Source organism: Anomaloglossus baeobatrachus, chromosome 4, assembly GCF_048569485.1.
Source record: "Anomaloglossus baeobatrachus isolate aAnoBae1 chromosome 4, aAnoBae1.hap1, whole genome shotgun sequence".
Taxonomy (NCBI): domain Eukaryota; kingdom Metazoa; phylum Chordata; class Amphibia; order Anura; family Aromobatidae; genus Anomaloglossus; species Anomaloglossus baeobatrachus.
In genome coordinates this window covers 396,657,677-396,679,758 of record NC_134356.1, presented here as the reverse complement: position 1 = coordinate 396,679,758, position 22,082 = coordinate 396,657,677, and positions in this window count along the sequence as shown.

Sequence of the window (22,082 nt, the reverse complement as noted above, 5' to 3'; positions counted from 1 at the left end):
CTGTGCAGACGATTGCGGGGGGCTAAGATCTTCACGAAGTTGGATTTATGAGGGGCTTACAATTTCATCCGTATCCGAAGGGGTGGCGAGTGGAAGACTGCCTTTCACACCATGGACGGTGACTACGAGTACCTCGTCATGACCTTCGGACTATGTAATGCCCCTGTGGTTTTCCAAGACTTCATGAATGATGTATTCCGCGATCTGCTCCAGTCCTCGGTAGTCATTTATCTGGAAGATATTCTCATCTTTTCTCCAGATAAAGCGACTCAGCAAGAGGATGTGGCACGGGTACTAGGGCAGCTGCACGAAAATGCACTCTGCTAAGTTGGAGAAGTGCATTTTCTAACAGGAGTCCATACTAGAGATGAGCGATGTTCGAGTCGAACGGTTCGCCAATGTAATGTTTGAGTGATTTTGGGGGGTGTTCGAGTTGTTCAACGAACTCGAATGATTTGCTAAAAGTTCGGTAGTTCGAGTTACGATCGAGAATGGTTCGATCACCAAAAAGCGTAACTAGTTAGTAGCTGGCTTTTTACTGTAATAGTGTCACTGTGAATCATGATATTATCAAAATTCAGCGTATAGTGTGCTGGGGGGACGGGGTTTAGATCAGTGCTGCTGCTGAGTGCTGAAAGAATGGCGATCGCCGTTTTTTTTCCCTAACCGCGCGTACAGTGGGGCGGACCAGGCTGTCAGCAAATCACAGACACACACACAGCAAAGTGGATTTTTGCCAGACAAGCAAGGGCATGTGTTATAGGCTGTGCATGTCACATGTCCTTGCCTTATAAGACACGGCCATTTTCCCCATCGCCGCCATTATCTCTCTGCTGCAGGTGGGTGACAGTCACCGCTCCTGCCCCCGCTGCTGCTGCTGCTGCTGCTGTGTGCGCTATAGACATACAGTGCAATCTACACAGCGCTTTAGGGATTAGGGACTTCTTGTAATTTCAGCCCTTTTCAGGGCTGCATTACAGCCGTTCATAGCCATTGTTGCTAGGCAGGTCCGTGCCAACGCTGTGCAGGGGTTTATATAACAGCGTCTGGCTACATCAGCTCAGGCAATTCCTTGGTTCATCTTTTCATTGGCAGGGATAGAAAGTGAGGCTTCCTTTGCTGTCCAGCTACCTACAGCACTTCTGCATTCTACACACCTGCCCATTTTTGCTATGCAATTTTAATTGCAAATAGTGTTGACACTTTTAGTGGCATACTAAAATTGTCTGGGATACTAACTTAGTGTTCCTTTGCTGTCAGGCTAGCTACAGCACCTGTGCATTCTACACTCCTCTTAATTTCTGCAACGCAATTTTAATTTCCAAAACTACTGACACTTTTACGGGCATAGTAAAATTGTCAGGGATACTACCTTAGGGTTCCTTTGCTGTCCAGCTGGCTACAGCACCTGTGCATTCTACACTCCTCTCCATTTCTGCTACGCAATTTTTAACTGCAGGTAGACCAGGCAATCTGTGACGAAGGTGCAGGCGTGGTTATAATGTTGCCTTCATCCAAAGGTGGTTCTCTTGATGTCTGAGAGAGCTCAACACCAGCAGCTGTTTCCACTTCAAAAACAACTGACGACCTGCCAAGCACAGTGCCAGTTGTGGGTAAAGGGGTGAAAGGTCAGCGTCAAAAAGCATGTGTGACTGCTGTCCCCACAGTCACAGAGGATGAAAAGCACGCAGATGCCATTGATGGGGCAGACGGTGGTTGCACAGCCCCGCTAGGCCGTATTGTAGCACAGTGAGCTTTCCATTGCGACTTATGCTTCATTTAAAGTAGTGTACAGGGTGGTCTCCCCAATATACAGCAAAACTACACACTAGGAAAAGGACTCTAGGCAGGTGGGTTGATAAATGATTGTTTAACTTTCCAAAAACAAAAAATAAGAACCATGCATAAAACTGAAAGAATAGAACAATCTATTCACAATTCCAAAATCCTACACCCTTATGCTGCGACACACGTAATGGCGATTTATACCCCCTGCTCATCAACATTTGCCTAACCAAGGGACTGTTTACACAGTTGCCTACTACCTGGTAATCCCTCTGCGTAGCAGGAGTAATTGTGTGTGTGTGTGTGTGTTTGTGTATGTTTGTGTGTGTGTGTGCGCGAACACGACTTACCAGTGTCGCATCACAAGAGCTTACAACTTATCTACCTAAACATAGACAAGACCAATTACCCCCCCTGAATACCCTTGTTAGCTGAAGCCTCACAGATCAGGCAGATGATAACAGTGTGAAGGCAAACCACACAGCTCAGCAACACAGTCCTGGAAATCTTGTAAAGCAACAGTCCATGCAAACATGTGTCACTGTCACGCTATGATTTTAACTGTAACTGACAAATTGACAGAGCAGAAGCATCAAGTCTTATTGTCTATATAGTCGGCCAAAGCAGAACAGATATGTGTTTTGCTAAGAAAACAAAGTGTTGCGTGCACGCATTACTGTCTGCTCCCAGCCTACCGTACCCGGGTACTGTGGTGTCCAGTTGCCATCAATACAGAGTTTATGATCCTCTCCCGGTAAACAGTATAGACAGGACCAAAAGAATGTCGGTCTCCAGCACAGGATGCTGCTCACAGGCGTTACGGTCCTCCTCACCAAACTCCAACACGAGTCCCCTCACAATTCACCAAAGTGTTTCTGCGGTGGCTCCTTGCTGAAACGCACACCTTTAGCTTTTCCTGCACTTCACAGACAGCACCTCCTCCGCTCTCTAAGTCCACAGCCGAAGACCGTTTTGCTATTGCTATAGTGAGGAAACAGTCAAAGGTAGATGCAAAAAAACAGCAGCCCCTTGTGGGTAGTCTGCAACAATGCATGCAATGAACGGCAAATAAGCATGTTGCATTCACAGTGGATAAAGCTCATCAATACACCCTCATGCTATCACTTCATATCCAGGTGACAATTCATGGACAAAGTGCTCAAAGTAGTGAGTTTTTGGCTTCTACTTAGAGATTGGTGACAAATCTTACAGATGACATGACTTGGGTCATCTTTTGCGATGTAAAAAAAGGCCCAGGCTAGGCAAGGCTTACAGCCCATGCAACCTGCAGAGCCACCACGACTTCTGCTCAGAGACAGACTTGTGGCTGAGGATTCAGTTGTTGACATGCTTCCAGTACTTTGTCTCTATCCAGGAAGACACAACATAACCTCGTCATCAGCAGCATCCTCCTCCACCTCCTCTGCTGACCTCATCAACTGGCTGACTTTGGTTTGACAGTAAGTGGGGTCTCCAACCTCATCATCACCCTGTGTGTTTTCACTCCCCTTGTCCTGACTCCTCCGAGCCAACCTCTTCCTGCCCTGACCGAATAGTAAAGTTGTCGTTACAATCAGGTATGTGAGTCTCCTCAGCATGTTCCCCATTGTCTCCACCAGGAGGATTTACAGTTTGGGAATGAGGGTGTACATTATGCTCAGCACCTTCTTCATCGGGGCCTGGATCCGACTCACAAAGCTTCTGGGCATCAGTGCAGGTCATTTCCTTGTCTGGACTCACTGCAGCTTTAGAGCAGACCTCTGATTCCCAGGCTATAGTGTGACTGAACAGCTCTGCAGACTCAACCATCTCTGTTACCCCATACTCAGCAGGGCTGGTGGAAACTTGTGAGCTGTTAGGAAGCAAGTGCGATTGGGTTGACATCACAGAGGAATGGAGTATTTGGGATATTAAAGTTGAGGTGGAGGAGAGGCCACTTGATGGAGCATTGAGATTCATTGAAGCACCTGCTCTTTTGGTGCCTCATCTACATTTGGTAGCGATGGTCATGTCCATGAAAAAAGGGATCATATCAGAATATCCATGGGAAGAAGTACACCTCTTATTTTGGCTGGTAGTTGGTGTTACTAATCAGAGCCGCCGTAGACGCTTGCAGTCTGCTTCGGTTCCAGTTGCGCCCAGGCGTCAGCTGCCATTTTTGGCCGTGCCTCGGGTCGTCCAGCTGGCTTCTTCCTCATCCATGTCTAAGTGTGGAGAGATGGCTAGTGCGCATGCATGTGCCGATTTACCCCAGACACAGCCTAAGTACAGTGTTTCGCCTAGTGAGCATGCTCAGAATGACTGTGCCATTCCTGAGGCTAAGTCCTCAGTTAGTGTTACTGAGAATGCTCCCACACTTAGTGATAAAAGCCTCTTTGCACAGGTATTTGGACTCCGTGCCGTGTTTAAGTCCTGTGTTGGGCCTACAGAGCATGCAGAAGCTGATAGTCTGTTTTCTGAGACTGTTTTCAGGCAAATGAGCATGTTCAGGCTCTTAGTGCATCAGAGGCTAGGTCCATTAAGGAACTCACTGGCCATGTCCGTGAGGTGTCAGTCCATGATAGTCCAGAGGGCATCAGGTGTCCTGATGATGTGGCCACTCCAGACTGGCTCGCCAAGGCCCACCCCTATCATTTGGCACCTTATCATTGTTCGTCAGACGATGACTGGTGAGGTGTTTGGGGCGTGGCTGCCATAAGGTCATCATTGAAGTGGCTGTTCTGGATAGGCTACTGGTTATGTCACTGATGATGTGGCACTCTGCTTTTGGCTCATGGAGGTGCATTGTGGTCCACCCTGGGTTGGGGCAGACCCAGGTTAGAAAAGGGGCTGGAGACAACAATGAGGTGCGCAGTCTTCTATTATGCTCAGACAGAGCACACCTCCATGTGTTGAACCCACTGTGGCTTTAGGCTAGAGGTAGGCAGGGATAAGGTGTCGGTGCAGGACGCCACCACAGTTGGTAACGCAGAACTGCTACGACCAGCTCCTGTCCTACCAGTACTGCTAGTGCAGCACAGTGGCATTAACTGGGCTGCTGCTGCTGCTGCGCCTGCTGTCCACAGGTGTGCCCCCTACGAACACAGACAGCGTACCCAATGGCACTGTTAACAGGGAGTTCCTGGGCTGGGTGTGTGGACCCTGTGACGCTAACAGGTTTCCCATTCTCCAGATCCGAGTGTCGTCTAACTCGGTTCAGGCTACTATTTTTTTCAGAGCCACCCAGCTCTGTATCCTCCGCCTAACCTTCGGGTTACCAGCATCTCCTTTTCCATCTAGGAGCGCGGTGGTCCCCGACTGGCGATTGGGATATATACCACCTTATCAAAATCTGCCAGTCCCCCCGTAACAGATGGTGTTTCTTCAGCAGATGTTACTGTTGCTTAACCACCAAACCCACGGACACAAACTTTTTTCCCCATTCTAACACACCTGTTCCCGTTTCCACCAGCATCTGGCCTTTTTCCACTCATTTTGTAGTTGACAAAATTTGCAACTCTGCAGGGACACCCTACTCAACGCTATCTCAGCACAGCAGCCAGCCCTCGGTCACTCAGATGTGGACAAGTAAAAGACCATTTCCTCCTAGCCATGACAAAGTGTTGAGATTCACTCTGTGCAGCACTGGTGTTTAGTGGAAAAGCCAATCTAAGATTGCGTAACAGCTTCTGCTGATACTCATGCATACGTGGGTCAGTTTCTATAACAGGACTTATTTTGCCAAATTTTGTCTTGTACCGGAGATCTAACAGTGTGGCAACCCAGTAGTCAGCATTACTTCGAATTAAGGCAATCCGAGGGTCATGTTGTAGGTAGTGCAGCAAGAAGGCGCCTGTATGTGTCTTGCGCATCCAGGAGGACCAAGTCCTTGCTGTGTTGGCGGAGAGGTGAGAATCATGCTTCCTTCCTCTGCCCTCTCCCCCCAACCTCGCACAACAGAAATGTGATCAAGCTCTCCCTCATCTACTGACCCTTCCATGCCCATCGCCAGTTTGTCCTCCATTTCTTCCTGGGCTCCTGCACCTTCCTCAACAGTTTGGCTGATACTATGCGCCCTTGTTAATCCCTCTCCCCCACCGTCCCATGCCTGCCGCCTTGGTGCTGCTGAATGTGTGGACCTTGTAGATCTTGTTATCCCTTCCGCATATGACTCCTCCTGTACTTCCTCCCCTTCCTCTTGTCCCACCACCTGACTATGAATAATGTTTATAGCGTGCTCCAGCATGTAGATGACTGTAATTGTCATAATGATAATGGCATCGTCAGCGCTAAACATCTTTGTCGCCATTTGTAAACTGTGAAGAAGGATGCATAGGTACTTGATCTGAGACCACTCCAGCAGCGTGATCTGCCCCACCTCTGGATCTCATTAGTCCATGCTAACATATTGCATAGTCATAGCGTATTGCAGCAGGGCTCGCCGGTGCTGCCACAGGCGCTGCAACATGTGCAGATTCAAATTTCTGTGTGTCGGCAAATCGCATTGCAGGTGGTGAACAGACAGACCAAAAGACTTCTGGAGCGATGCAAGTTGTTCAGCTGCGGGGTGTGAACGGTGGAAGTGAGCACATAGCGAGCGTACCCTCTGCAGAAGGCAATGTAAGCTGGGATAGTGGTTTAAAAATTGCTGGACAACCAGGTTCAACATGTGAGCCATACAAGGCACATGTCTCACATTGCCCTGGCGAAGGGCCGCACCCAGGTTTGCATCAGTGTCACACACGGCTGTTTTTTCACCACCGGAGTCCGCTCCAGCAACTTGTACTCCAATCGCCAGGTGACAATGTGTTCCTTTCGTAGATAGTGCTGTTGATGGCAGAGGAGTCGATGCCAGCAGCGCCGGTGGCCGCAGGTTCCGCACAGCCACTGGGCTGGGGGTTACCTTGAGATCTGCAGTGTCACTGGCTGGCTGTAGGTGGTCGTTGTCTCACAGCTGAAGTACCATCATTCAGCTACAACCATTGGGAAGACACCACACCCTTTTTTAGGCCCCTCTTGTCTGCTGATCACTGCCAGACATAGTTCTGAACTTCTGGTTCCTGCTCTGCCCAGTTCTGTTTTGTGATTTTGTGTGCTGACTACCGCATGTTTCCTGACTACGTCTCCTGCCTGCTGTTTATGTAACTCGTTTCCCGATCCGCATTTGACCTCTGCTTGTTTTCTGATTAAGTCCTGGCCGTCCGATTCTGTTCATGTTCCTCAATTCATGGTTTGACCCTGACTGACTACTACTCTCTCGGACTGCAGCCTTCCACAGGTATTGATCACCTTTGGCCCTGTGTAATTCCAAATTCCTGTATAGGGGTTAAAGGGTTTCAGGGTTGTAGGGGTGCAGCTTGTTGAGTGGCTTCCCTCTAGCCTATCCTTTACAGCCCGTCTGAGTGTGTGGATCCAGGCAGGCGTTACACCGTGCCCTCTGCAGAAGGCCATCTAGGCCGGGATAGTGTTTTAAAAATTGCTGGACAACCAGGTTGAACACGTGAGCCATACAAGGCACGTGTGTCACATTGTCACGGTGAAGGGCCGCACCCAGGTTTGCATCATTGTCGAACATGGCTTTCCCTGGCTGCTGGTTGAGTGGAGACAACAATTGATGAAACTCGGTCTCCAGAGCTAACCGTCCACAACTCCTCAGCGGTGTGACTCACATTTCCCATACATTTCAAAGTAAAGATTTGACCGCCTGATGGCGTTGAGCTCTGCTGTCAACATAGTAAGGAGGCGTGCGGGATTCCTTGTGCACAGTTAGAACGCGGGTGGCCTTACCAGACAGGTTTTGAACAGAGGTTGAGGACCTAGACGAGGTTGAGGAGGCAGAAGCAGTGGAGGAACTTCTACATACAGAGGAAGGATTGACACACAACTCGTGGGGACGGAAAGACTTGTACAGCAGACCCTTCTCCATCTCTCACCATAGTTACCCAGTGCCCAGACAGCGACATGTAACGCCCCTCTCCATGCTTACTGGTCCAAGTATCTGTGGTGAAATGCACCCTGTCACACACAGAGTCTCTCAAGGAAGCGGTGCTGTTGTGTGCAACATGCTGGTGTACCGTGGGCATGCCTTACTTGGCGAAGGAGTGGCGACTGGGCATCGGCTCTTGGGGCACTGCGATGGGCATAAGGTCTCAGATGCTAAAAGTCAACCTCTTAGGCATGTCATGCCCTTCTAAAATCATGTAAAACACAGGAAGGGGACTCCAACCACAGTCTCCCTCGTTTCCAAAAATTGGGCCACATACACACCACTTCACTGTCATCAGTTGTCCCCCAGTTGCAAACTTAAAAAGTTGATTTGCATGAAGCACTATCAAAAATCCACCAGCCTTTCGCTTCTCCTGGATGACACAGGGGTAAAAAAGTCCTCTCTGATTCATGACTTCCTCATCTTGGTTCATTTTTCAAAAAAAAGGGGACTCCAACCACAGTCTCCCTCTTTTCCAAAAATTGGGCCACACAGACACCACTTCACTGGCATCAGTTGTCCCCCAGTTGCAAACATAAAAAGTTGATTTGCATGAAGCACAATCAAAAAGCCACAAGCCTTTACTCTCCCCAGGATGACACAAGGGTAGAAAAGTTCTTGCGGATCCATGACTTATTCATCTTGATGAACGTTAGTCTGTCCACATTGTCACTGGACAGACGCGTGCGCTTATCTGTCAGCACACACCCAGCAGCATTGAACACATGTTCCGAGAGAACTCTGGCTACGGGACATGACAAGATCCCCAAGGCATAAGTGGCAAGCTCAGGCAATTTATACAGATTGGAAGCCCAAAATGAGCAAGGCTCAAGTTGCACAGTAATGGCATCGATGTTCACTTGCAGATACTCCGATATCTGTGTCTCCTCCTCTTTTTACTCGTCCAGCTCTTTTGTTTTCGCATGAGTATATGTCCTTGTCACTTTCCCATGTGTTTGTGGTGTATTGGGAGTTGTTTGTCATCTTTTGGACACCTTTCAAGGTGTTCTCTATGTGTTTGTATGTGTTTGTGTTTGCCTGCCATTGTTTTCAATGGGATTCGAGTTGGTTCGTCGAACGTTCGTCGAACGAACCGAACTCGAACTCTAGGGGGGGTGGCTCATCTCTAGTCCATACCTTTCCTGGGTTATATCATCTCCAGCTCAGGATCGACTATGAATCCTGTGAAGGTGTAGTCTGTCATGAACTGGCCCGAAAGCTGATCGCTGAAGGCAGTACAGCATTTCCTGGAGTTTGTGAATTACTATCGCCAGTTCATACCCCACGTCTCCACATTAGTCGCGCCCCAGTAGCCCTGATAAAAAAGGGTGCAAACCCCAAGGACTGGACGAAGGAGACATCCAACTCTTTTTCTTCCCTCAAAGCCCACTTCTCTGGTGCTCCCATCCTCCACCATCTGGATGTGGATAAGTCCTTCATCTTAGAAGTGGATGCTTTGAAAGTAGGTGCATGGGTTGTCCTTTACCAGAAGGATCCACAGGGGCAAAAACGTCTTTGTTTTTTCTTCTCGAAGATGTTTTCCCCACCTGAGAAGAAGTACTCCATCAGAGATCAGGAGCTGCTGGCCATGAGGCTGGCGTTCTCTGAATGGAGACACCTACTTAAGGGAGCTAAACACCCTTTCTTAGTGTACATGGACCATAAGAATCTTTTATATCTGCAGTCCACCCAGCGTCTGAACCCCAGACATCCTAGGTGGTCCCTCTTCTTCTCCCGAGTTGATTTTGTCTTACATTTCCTATTGGGAGAGCAGAACGCTCGGGCAGATGCGCTTTCTAGGTCCGTGTACACATAGGATGAGTAGGAGGAGCCTCGCCTCATTGTCCCTCCTGACAGCCTGAGGACAGTCTCTCCTGTGTCTCTTGATCAGGTACCCCCCAGAGAGTCAATTGAAGGTGTTAGCCTGGGCCCATACATCCAAGCTAGGAGGTCACTTCGGGGCCAAGAGGACACAGGAGCTCTTAGAGATGTCATTTTGGTGGCCACATTTTGTCCAAGCTTGTATGTCATGTGCCACCAACTGCCCTTCCAGAGGGTGCAGTGCTGTTGCAACCACACCCGGTGCCTGACCATTCTTGGGAGATGATGGGGATGGACTTCATTGGGAGCAAGAATATTTGGGTGGTGACTGACCCTTTTTCTAAGATGGTCCATTTTGTCCCTCTCCCACGTATACTGTCCTCCAGGGCACTGGCTTCCCTGTACATTAAGCATATCTTCCGTTTGCATGGGATGCCAGACAAGATCATTAGTGACCGGGGGCCCCAGTTTGCCTCCCGGTTCTGAAGAGATCTCTGCTCCCTGCTGGAGATAGAGCTCAATCCCTCCCCTTCATACCATCCAGAGACTAAAGGTCTTGTCGAAAGGATGAACCAATCATTGCAGACCATTTACGTCATTTCGTTTCAGCACTTCATGATGATTGGTCTTCCTTGTTGCTCTGGGCAGAGATTGCCATCAATAACTCTGTGGCAGAGGCAGCAGTACAAACGCCTTTTGTCCTGAACAATGGTCAGCACCCCTGTGTCGCCGTTCCCATACCAGTCTCTTTCACCTCTCCTATTGTGGAGGATTGGGAAGTTCAGGCCTGGGAAGTATGGGACCATACAAAGAATGCAATAAGGACCTCCAAAGAGCAGATGAGGGCAACTGCTGATAGGTCTCACCTTTTGGCCCCTTCCTTTGCCCCTGGGGATTGGGTCTGGTTGTCGCGCAGAACATCACGCTCCGGGTTGAGTTGGACAAGTTCGCGCCTCGTTATCTGGGCCCCGACAAGGTCCTGGCACAGCTCAGCCCGGTAGTTTATCAACTCACTTTTCTGGCTCACCTCCACATTTCTGACACTTTCCATGTGTCACTTCTTAAGCCAGTCCGGCTCACTAGGTTCTCTGGGGACTTTCCGTTCAGCCCCAACTTAACTGGTGGGCATCAGTCCATACATGCGGTGGTTGTATCCAAAAAAGTCCAGTGGAGGATGTTTTACCTGGTGGACTGGGCTGGCTTGGGTCTGGAGTACCAGACCTGGGTGTCGACTGAGGAGGTTTCGGCTCCCGACTTGGTGGCAGCGTTCGAGCGGGGGGTACTGTTACAGTTTGGGGTTCTCCTGAGCCTCGAACCGCCCCTGATCCGTCTTCATCCCCTGCTGTGGTGTCGGCTGAATCTCCTGTGCCACCTGTTTGCCGCTCCAGGCACCTGGCTGCTAGGCGTCAGGTGTCCAGAGTCTTTGTACGTTCTGAGGCTAATGAGGGATTCACACGGTACGATCTATCGTTCGATTGCACGAGCGATCGTACCCACCCCCGTCATTTGTGCGTCACAGGCAATTAGTTGCCCGTGGCGCACAAAGTCGTTAAACCCCCGTCACACGTACTTACCTGCTGAGCAACCTCCCTGTGGGCGGCAAACATCCACTTCTTGGCCGTGGCCGGCCAATAGAAGCGGAGGGGCGGAGATAAGCATGACGTAAACATCCCGCCCACCTCCTTCCTTCAGCATTGCCGACGGGAGCCGTGGGACCCAGGTAAGCTGTGTTCATCGTTCCCGGGGTGTCACACGGAGCGTTGTGTGCTGCCCCGGGTACGATGAACAACCGGTGCCATTAAAAATAAACCATTTTTTAAAAAATAAACGACGAGTACACGACTCATGATTTGTGAGCAATTCTGCGTTGCTCGGAGGTGTCACACGAAACGACGTTGCAAGCGATGCCGGATGTGCCTCACGAAAACCGTGACCCCGACAATGCATTGCGCGATAGCTCGTCTCGTGTGACGCCCGCATAAGTCCCTGTTTTGCCCTACCTCTCATGCGTGGGTTCCCACTGCCTCTCCTGGCTCTAAGTGGGTGATGTCACCACTGATGAGGCGGCTCCTAATTGGCCATCTCTGATGTCACCCGTGACACGGTGGCTGCTGATTGGACGTCAATGATGTCTCCGGTGATGCAGCAACCACTGATTGTCCGTCGACAACGCCACTTGTGATTTGGCAGTCCCTGAGTGGCCGCTGCCGGTGCCATTGCCATCTAGTGCTTGGCTTGAGGCAGGGCTTAGTCTATAATAGATTCTGGATGACACACAAGGCTGCTTGCACGTCATTTTGACTCTGTAGCTGTAGCAGGGCACTGCAGCCACATTGTGGCCATAGCGCTATTACAGCTCTGTAGAGTGTGACAGTGCTGTGTGAGATTCTGGAAGCGGTAGGCAGGGTTACGTGGCAGTACCCCTCATGCCAAGATCATGTGGTGAGGTACTCGTAGGGTCAGTCTCCCCGCTTCTGCACTACCGATCCAGTCCTTTAGCAGTAGCTCAGTGGTGTTAACTAAGCTGCTCTTCTGTCCTGGTGTGCCCCTTACGTGCACAGACAGTCACCCTCAGGACTCTCTGTGCTGCTAACAGAAGAGGTCCTGTACTCGGTGTGTGTGCAGCTAATACCGCCAATTGTGTTTTTTATTTTCTTGTTTCTTTAAATCTGTGCCTTCCAGCCGCCTCTCCATCTGTAGCTTTACTATCTGATCAGAGGACCTTGGGAGATGTTAGAGCTTTTATTAGCTTTTGATCTAACCATCCTCCCGCGTAACCCCTTGATACCTTTTTTGCTTCCTCCCCACCCAGGAAATGTGGTATGTTCAGACCTTGTTCAAGCAAGGTCAAACACAGCCATTACAGAATATATTACAGGGACACATATATCAGATTCTATAAGCACAGGAACACTTTTTAACACATTCAATTGTGGAAATTATTATTATTTCAAGATCTATTGATTGAAATGTACTTTGTTTGTGGGACAACACCATTAAGTAAATTTGTTTAGAAGGGCAGTATAGCTTGTACAGTAAACATAAAATATAAGGGTTGTGCTATGTATACTTTATTGATTTTTATAATGTAAAGTGAAATACAATTTTTCCAAGTTATGTTGACAACATGCAAAATAAGTATGAAATTATTGTCGAGTCTATATAAGTTTAACATTTTATCCAAGGGGGGGAGGGAGAGGGGAGGAAAGAAAGGGAACCAAGGGAGGAGAATTGTGTAGGAGAAGGAGTTCTGAAATTTGCCTAATCTTTAGTTGTTGTTATTTTACATAAACTTGTCTAACTCTAAAATAGCAAAATATAATCTTAAGATAAATAAATGGAAGAATTAATCTATATTACCCTTAAAACTAGATAAATAACTCTTTTTAAACATTTTAAGATTCGGAGTGAATTTTTTCGACCATAAATTCCATCTTGTTGAATATTTTGTGTAAGATTTCTCCTTTAATGCAAATTTTTATTCAAATATATTGTGTGAGGAGACTCTTTCTATTATATCATGTACAGATGGAACTTTGTCGTCTTTCCAGTTGGCTGCTAGAAAAAATCTTATCACTTGGATGATGTGACATGTGATCTGCCTACAATTCAGATTAAGTTCATCTAGGCCAATGGATAATAGAACCAATTCCGCCGTAATACTAATTTTATTAGAAGTCATATTATGGATGAGTATCTCTACATCTCTCCATAATTTCTTCAATTTTGGACAGCTCCAGAATATATGTCGAGTAGTTCCCTTTTTACCACAATTTCTCCAGCACATTTCAGAGTTTGTGATAGAGAATTTATTTAGCTTTTGTGGGGCATAATATCACTCAACACATATCTTAAAACATGTTTCTTGTAAAGATGCACAAGATGAGTTGGAGTAAGTGTTAGCTATAGCAGATGTTCGCCCCCCATCATTCCAACATGGCGGCACCCATCCTCGGCGCTCAGTGTGGGCATGCAACCGGAAGTGCGTCATCCCAAGATGGCAGTGCCCATCTCAAACATTTAGTATGGCGCGCCAGTGGCAGTGCATCATAGCAAGATGGAGGCATCCAGCGCTGGCATCCACGTGGATCTGTCGGTGGGCCTGCCTTATTGTGCGTGGTCTGGTTTCTGACTGGGGGGTGCAACATCTTTAACAGGTGATTTGTTTAATCTGAATTGATGGGAGGGATTGGCCACCCCTTTATAACCTGGGGATATCCCAGTGTATCGTTTGCTATCATATCTATCTGACATTAGCCATTGTTCTGGGAGCTAGACCCATCTCTGGTCCCCATGCTGGAAGCTGGTTTCTCAAAAATGTTACTATTGAGTAAGTAGTATTGCTATTTTATACTTTGGTGATTACCTAATTTGGTGATTCCCGCTAATAGGAAGTACTAAGAACTGTGTTTATGACATTTAGGTGTTTCATGGTGATTAGCCCACAGAATAGGGCATTTTCATTAACCTCCTGATGAACTAAAAAAGAAGGGGAAATGCGTTGAGGTTGTTTTCCATGAGAGGCTCCGGACCTCTAACCCGTTATAACTATCAGATTGGAAAGTGATAAGTACCTCATAATCTTACCTACCCTGTATCTGCTGATTTGGATACATTTATTTAAGCACTGTGCACTCTAATGTATTACTGGTCACTTTATGAGTCACTGCACTTTATTTGGCAGGGGCATACAGGGATAAGCAGGGTGAGCCTATGGTGAGCGGGGGCGCCATTACGCTATCTAGGGTGCCGACCTCCGCTAACAGGTAGGGCACATGAGGGAGTGACCGATATAGGGTCAGTAACATCTTCTCCCTTTTCTGTGCACTCATAGAAAGGTATATGAATGCTACACTTGGTTGTGATTTTAGAATAATTCAATAAAAAAAAATTTAAAGGGTAATTTGATTTATGACACGTCAATGAGGATTAGCAAAATTACATATGTAAGGGCCCAGGGACAGAGAACCTCAAATGTTCTATATGTCACAGTTGCTGTTCTGGCACGAGGTTGCAGGGGCCGTGTTCCCTGGGTGGTCTACAAGGCCCTGATGTTCCCTGCTATCCACCCCCACACATTATCCACAGCTGATGGACAGTCCACAGACACGGTCTTGGGGATAACAGTTGCTTTAATATAGCAGGAACAAAGACAAAAAACAACACGGAATATACTGTATGTTTCACAGTCTTCTGTGGGTAGACCACGGCAAATACGGCTTGGAGTTGAATGCTGAAGTGCAATTAGGGTTCTGGAGCTTTAAAGCCTGCTTTACACGTTTCAATTTCGCATACGAGTTCGTATGCGATTTGCAACGCCCCCATCGTATGTGTGGCACGTTCAATTTGTTGAACGTGCTGCACATACGAGTAACCCCCGTCACACGTACTTACCCGTCCATACGACCTCGCTGTGGGCGGCGAACGTCCACTTCCTGGAGTGGGAGGGACGTTCGGCGTCACAGCGACGTCACACGGCAGCCGGCCAATAGAAGCAGAGGGGCGGAGCTAAGCGGGACGTAAACATCCCGCCCACCTCCTTCCTTCCGCATTGTGGGCCGGGAGCCGCAGGACGCTGGTAAGATCTGTTCACCGTTCCCGGTGTGTCACACACTGCAATGTGTAGTACCCCGGGTACGATGAACCATCTAACGTGCAATTCTAGAGACAGGTACGATGTGTATGCGATGAACGTTTTAACGTTCAATCGCAATCGCACGTACCTGTCACACACTGCAATGTACTTACAATGCCGGATGTGCGTCACTTACGACGTGACCCTGCCGACACATTGTAAGATACATTGCAGCGTGTAAAGCGGGCTTAAGGCGGGCTTTGCACATTGCGACATCGCAAGCCGATGCTGCGATGTCGCACGCGATAGTCCCCGCCCCTGTCGCAGCTGCGATATCATTGTGATAACTGCCGTAGCGAACATTATCGCTACAGCAGCTTCACATGTACTCACCTGCCATCCGACGTCGCTCTGGCCGGCGAACCGCCTCCTTATCAAGGGGGCTTGTCATGCGGCATCACTGCGACGTCACACGGCAGGCAGCCAATAGGAGCGGAGGGGCGGAGATGAGCGGGATGTAAACATCCTGCCCACCTCCTTCCTTCCGCAAATCCTACGGGAGCCGCGGTGACACCGGTAGGAGATGTTCCTCGCTCCTGCGACTTCACACACAGCGATGTGTGCTGCCGCTGGAGCGAGGAACAACATCGGACCGTCAGCGTAATTATGGATTACACCAACGCTACACCGATGATACGATTACGATGCTTTTGCGCTCGTTAATCGTATCATCTAGGCTTTACACACTACGATGTCGCCTGCGATGCCGGATGTGCGTCACTTTCAATTTGACCCCACCAACATCGCACCTGCGATGTCGCAGCGTGCAAAGTACCCCTAAGAGCATGATTTGTTGCAGATGTAATACTGGTATGCTTTTAGAAGCAGGTTCAGAGTCTCTTGGAGCTCAGAGGGTAGATATGATAATAAGATTGTACAGACCTGGAGTCCTAGGGTAATTTCACTGCTAGTTCAGACACATGCAGTACTTGTAAGCAAATGTAGAAAGTTGCCCAGCACACTACAGGGACCGGGCGGCTGGTGCGTGGACAATGGCATGAAAGCCACTAATATTGCAGTGTGGCGGGAGACCCTCAAACTTCCCCAATCTGTGTGCAGTACGGTCTGGTATATACTCAGTATGCCCTACTGTCTGAAGAGATGCAAAATGTATATCTGGCCAGTGAGGATTCAGGATAGCAAGCCTTCAGTATATTGGCTGTAAAAGTCAGGAAATGATGAAATTCTAGGCCTTGGGCCTAGTAGGAGTCTTGTGGTGAAGAGAAAGTCCACATAATGTCTGCCCTCAGAGGAGACTCAGCCAGAACCTGAACTTTCCAGTTCTTTCTAGACAGAGGCTGGAGAATAGCTCCACCTATTGAGCCATGTGACCAACATCTGGCAAATAGGATAACACCAAATCCGTACTTCAGATTCTTACAGTTTTCACCAGTAGATGGTGCTAGAACACAGCAAATGAAAAATGCTTTACTTATAACATATAACATAATATTACAACTAAGTGAATGTACTTAAAGAAACAGACACAATCTGCACCGGGCCACTACACATATATTTGCCAAATGCCAGAATAATGAGAGAGAGAGAATGTTTTAAGACATTTTTATTACTTTCTGCAAATTCAAAAGTTTCCATACACTTAAGGCCTCTTTACACGCAACGACATTTCTAACGAGATGTCGTTGGGGTCACGGAATTCGTGATGCACATCCGGCCTCATTAGCGACGTCGTTGCATGTGAAACGCCGGAACAACCATTAACGATCAAAATTACTTACCTTATCTTTGATCGTTGACGCGTCGTTCCATTCCAAAATATCATTGCTGTTTCAGGACGCAGATTGTTCGTCGTTCCTGCAGCAGCACACATCGCTATGTGTGACACCGCAGGAACGAGGAACAACCTCGTACCTGCAGCCGCCCACAATGAGAAAGGAAGGAGGTGGGCGGGATGTTCGTCCCGCTCATCTCCGCCCCTCTGCTTCTATTGGGCGGCCACTTAGTGACGTCACTGTGACACCGAATGAACCACCCACTTAGAAAGGAGGCAGTTCGCCGGCCACAGCAACGTCGCTAGGCAGGTAAGTATGTGTGACCGGTGTTAGTGATGTTGTGCGCCACGGGCAGCGATTTGCCCGTGACGCACAACCGACGGGGGCGGGTACGCTCGCTAGCGATATTGATAGCGATATCGCAGCATGTAAACTGCCCTTAAGAGTACTATGCCTTTAAACAATATGGGACAGTCCATATGATGATATCATGTCTTTGGAAGCTTCTGATTATTGGCAACATCTAAGATAAGTAGATTGACAGTTGAACCCAGCAGCATGGTTGGGCAGCTGGTCCATACTGTGAACTCTGATGCTGCAGCATCAGTGGGACACTATAGATGAATGAATTTTACACTCCAGTGATCCAGCCAACTTTAGATTAATGCTTACAAGTGCTATAAAAAAGAGCTATATCACGTTGACAATAGTATTGGAAAACTTAAACATTACAACCAAATGAGCTTTATGACATCATTCGGGTGTTTATGACATCGCCTTTTATGACGTCACCTAAAGCAGCGTTTATTACATTATATGGGGTGGGTCCCCCTTTTCAGTAATAACAGTTTCTACTCTTTCGGGAAGGCTCTTTACTAGATTTTGAAGTTTATCTGTGGAAATGTTTGGCCATTTATCTGGAAGATCATTTATAAGTTCAGAGAATGAATAAAGATGAGAGTTTTTTTCTCACAATTTTCATTCTAGTTAATCACAAAGGTGTTCGATGAGATCCAGCTCATTGCTTTGTGAAGGCCAGTCATGTTCTCCACACCCAATTCGCCAAACCTTCAATTTATGAGTCTTGCTTTGTGAACTGTGGCACAGTCAGGCTGGAACAGAAATGGACCTTCCACAAACCTTTCTCACAACATTGGAAGCATAAAATTGTCCAAAATGTCTTTTTATGCTGAAGCATTAAGATTTCCTCCACTGGGAGTAAGGGGTACTTTGCACACTACGACATCACAGGTGCGATGTTGGTGGGGTCAAAACGAAAGTGACGCACATCCGGCGTCGCTGTCGACATCGGAGTATGTGAATCCTTTTTACTATGATTAACGAGCGCAAAAGCGTCGAAACCGTATGATCGGTGTAGCGTCGGTCAATTCCATAATTTCGGAAGGACCGATGTTACGATGTTGTTCCTCGTTCCTGCGGCAGCACACATCGCTGTGTGTGAAGCCGCAGGAGCGAGGAACATCACCTTACTTGCATCCCGGCTGCAATTGTGGCGCCTTGGGCAAGCCAGGACGTCACAAGCACTATACCAACACACCCCACACTCCCGGTCAGGCACACCGAAGTCAGACATAAACCCTAGTTGCCTTCCTCCAGGGGCTGATGTCCACACCAGGGGGTGGGCCAGGTGGTTGGCCCCGCCCACCGAGGAGTTCACAGTCCTGGAGGCGGGAAAAGTAGAGAGTTGAGTTTTGGAAGTGAAAGTGAAAGGCAGGAAAGTGGTAGAGGAGCAGACAGAAGTGGTCCGGGTGTGTGGCCCGGACGGATCAGCAAGGTTGGCAGACGGTGGTGACTGACTGTCTGCAGGAGAGGCCTATTGGAGCTAGCCGTAAGGACCGTGGATGGGCGGTGGCCCGGCGGTACTGGACCGGTACGCAAAGAGAAGCCAGCACCATCCGGCAGGGGCTTACGGACCCCAACAAGGCTAGGAGTCGCCATGAATTTGTCAAATCCATTAGCGAAGGGAACCTCCTGGGTTTCCCAGCAGCCAAGTCCCGACAGAAGGCAACAGTCCAACCGAGAGAGGGAAACACAGTCACCGCCAAGGCTAAAGTTCCCAGGGCCAGAGCCTGCGGGCAAAAGGGGCTCCTTCAGCACCCATCTAAGCTGGGGAGCGGGTTACCGGTGGGAACCCATCGGAATCGTACACACTACACAGGTGCAGGGAAAAGCAGTCACCATCAACCTGCCGGGAGGAGAAACACCGCAGCCGTCTGTGGGACCCGTTCATCCAGCCGTTTGTTTTACCGGAGACTCTGTGTACATCATTGGCTGAGTGAGTACCACCAAGCCGTGCGGCACAGCGCTGCCCCCGCGACCCTGCACCTCGCCAGGCCCTGTAACCCACCTGCCATCCATCCCTACCCCATCACCGGGCCCCGGGACAACCAACCCCCTACCCACGGAGGGGAGAACCAACATCCAAGCTGCTCCCTGTCATCGCTCCCGGGATCCCCGTCTAGAGCAGCGGTGGTGTCACCAATCTCACCACAACCGTGGGTGGCGTCACGGACAATAAATCCCCAAAACCAAACCCCTTTTCACTCACGGGCGAGGAACGCCGCTCAAGTCCCCGGGATCCGGCCCACCGCTTGAGCCACCACCGAGCAGCAGCCGCAGCAGCAGCGGCCGGACCCGAGCAGTGGGAGAGCGCCGCGTCCCCTCCTCCGCCCGCGACAACTTGGCGTCACGAACAGGATCTTATCGCTCTGCCGTCTGGTAGAGGTGCGCCTTGTGACCACCGGAGGTGTCCGGCCGAAAACTTGGAGAAGCCGCCATTTTGGGCGCAAAAATTTCCCGCTCGAGCGTCTCCTCGAGCAGTGGAGGCGTGAAGGCCAAAACCCCGCCCCTGTAGAGGAGGGGCCGGAAAGAGACTAAGGGGGACTTATGGCGTCTGGCCGCATGTAGCCCGCGGCTATGGAAGCAGGGACGCCAGGACCCTGCGGCCATTTACTGGTTCCTGGAAGAGGGCGCTGCTAAGGATGCTGAGTCCGACCGACAAAACCGTGGTCCCCGCGCCTGGCACCGCAGCGTGGGTGGAAGTCCGGACCGTCCAGCTAAGCAGCCGTCTCCAGGTCCGCATGCAGCTCCTCCTGGAGGAGTGGGAGGCCGACATGGCGGAAGTGGTGGCGGCCATATGGAGACGCGAGGTGGAGGGAGTCTTGGAAGGGAGGGTAAGTGACCCACGCCCCTGTACCCCTAGTGGGTCAGTCATCGCGGCCGAGGGACCTGGTCCATACCCGCTCGCCCTGCTACCTCCCCCGCTACCCGTGTTGGCTGCTGCTGCCCCGCCACTAGGCCCGCTACCACCACCACCGGTAGCGGTACCCTGCCAATCCGCCTCGGCGGACCGACCTGCAGCAGAAGCTCGTGACCGCCCTGATCCGCTTCCACGGAAGAAGCCGAAGGCTGAGCCCGTCAGCAAAGATGCACCGGAGGCACGGCGGGGATGCAGCTGCCAGGAGGCAGAGCAGGCCATGTCACAGCGGGGTCCCTCATTACCGAAGGTACCGGTTGTAGCCAGCACAGGGGGACTCCGGCTGGGCCCGTCCCCCACACCGCCTGAACCGGAGCAAGCAGAAAGTGCTGCGCACTGGGAGCAGCGGCAAAGGTAGCTGCGCCGCGGGATTGCTGATTAAGAAAGAAAAGTTAGAGCATGGTAGCGGTTCCCGGTTACCTTGCTGTCAGTCCCCATTGGGACTCTGCTGATGTTCCAGACGGCCCTCAAGGCTAAGGAGTCCGGTTGGAGGAGCAGTCATACCCGCATCATCGGCAGCTGAAAATGGAGTCCTGTGGGACAGTGTCACCCCTGTGTGAGGGTGGCGTTGGGGGCTCGTGCTGTTCGATGGTGGACTGTGGGAAAGCTGCAGGAGGAAGCTGTACCGGAGCCAGGTGTTGTGAATGGCCCCTGGGACCCAGCTGACAGTCCCCATTGGGACCCTACGGCAAGTCTCCGTTGGGACCCTACAGTTTTGTTTGTGGTAGCCCGTTGGCTACGAAGCACTGTTGTCCCCGTGGGGACTGTTTGCAAGTTATGCGTAGAAACTGCTACGGACAAGCCCGAGAACTGGCAGGGCAAACACAAACTTGTGGTATGTAAATAAAAATGTTGGTTTGAAACCGTTACCACCTCCGGAGAGGCTGATTTGGAGGATGGGCCTGGAGGGAAGAGATGGCCCAGGCCCGCCACTACCGCAACCGGTGGCGATCCTCCGGGGGGGGTTCAGGGGTTCCCCATGGACGTGGGTCCCCTGAAAAAGACAGAACCCGCTCAGGTAACTTGTGCTGGACTGGGTCAAGGGGTGCTGCCCATTTGCTTAGGGGCAGCATCAGGGCCAGGTTGCTTGGGTGGGAGAGAGCGGAAGCCGAAACCGTTTAGTAACGTTTAAGTACACATGCCTCCCGATGTGGGAAGAAGTTAATATACTTGTAATATGTTTACCGTTTATCTTTTTCAGTTTGTGAAAATAAAACCGGTGATGGACGGGCAGCCCACGGACGGTCTGCATTTTGCTAAGCGGGAATGTGGCGCCCTGGGCAAGCCAGGACGTCACAAGCACTACACCAACACACCCCACACTCCCGGTCAGGCACACCGAAGTCAGACAAAAACCCTTGTTGCCTTCCTCCAGGGGCTGATGTCCACACCAGGGGGTGGGCCAGGCGGTTGGTCCCGCCCACCAAGGAGTTCACAGTCCTGGAGGCGGGAAAAGTAGAGAGTTGAGTTTTGGAAGTGAAAGTGAGAGGAAGGAAAGTGGTAGAGGAGCAGGCAGAAGTGGCCCGGGTGTGTGGCCCGGACGGATCAGCAAGGTTGGCAGACGGTGGTGACTGACTGTCTGCAGGAGAGGCCTATTGGAGCTAGCCGTAAGGACTGTGGACGGGCGGTGGCCCGGCGGTACCGGACCGGTACGCAAAGAGAAGCCAGCACCATCCGGCAGGGGCTTACGGACCCCGACAAGGCTAGGAGTCGCCGTGAATTTGTCAAATCCGTTAGCGAAGGGAACCTCCTGGGTTTCCCAGCAGCCAAGTCCCGACAGAAGGCAACAGTCCAACCGAGAGAGGGAAACACAGTCACCGCCAAAGCTAAAGCTCCCAGGGCCAGAGCCTGCGGGCAAAAGGGGCT